This window comes from Helianthus annuus, chromosome 14 (genome assembly GCF_002127325.2).
Source record: "Helianthus annuus cultivar XRQ/B chromosome 14, HanXRQr2.0-SUNRISE, whole genome shotgun sequence".
Taxonomy (NCBI): domain Eukaryota; kingdom Viridiplantae; phylum Streptophyta; class Magnoliopsida; order Asterales; family Asteraceae; genus Helianthus; species Helianthus annuus.
Genome location: NC_035446.2, coordinates 75446424 through 75446933, shown reverse-complemented (window position 1 = coordinate 75446933; position 510 = coordinate 75446424).

Sequence of the window (510 nt, the reverse complement as noted above, 5' to 3'; positions counted from 1 at the left end):
AATGTATTAAAATTTCAAGTATATTGGATTATTGATGCACTTGTTGTCAGCGTTGATAATGGCGAGCATGTGTTTTTCAGGTGGAAGTATTTGGTTCTTTAAAGACCGTTAGACCGGTTTATTCCTGCCAACCAACTATGTTGATGTAAGATGGATCTGGAAGGTTGCGGGATCGAGTGAAGGAAAAGCTAAAGGAGTTTATTAGGGGCTACACAAATGATACTCTTGTGGTATGTTTAGTATACATGGAAATTGGTAGAACAGATGGTACTCAAAGGACCAAATTCTTTGGACCCATTTTTGGCTTTCAATTTGTGCTTTTTACTTTCTATCTCTGACTTTTTACTTTTGTTTCTTTTACAGATCCTCTTGAGACTTCAAGAGTTCTTAAAATGGTCAAACAAGAGCAAGGGTCTGCTGAAATGCTTTGCTACTCCAATATTCGTCATCACATACTTCCAAAATTTTAAACTAAAACAAATTCTACTCAAATAAATAACTAAAAAGAGA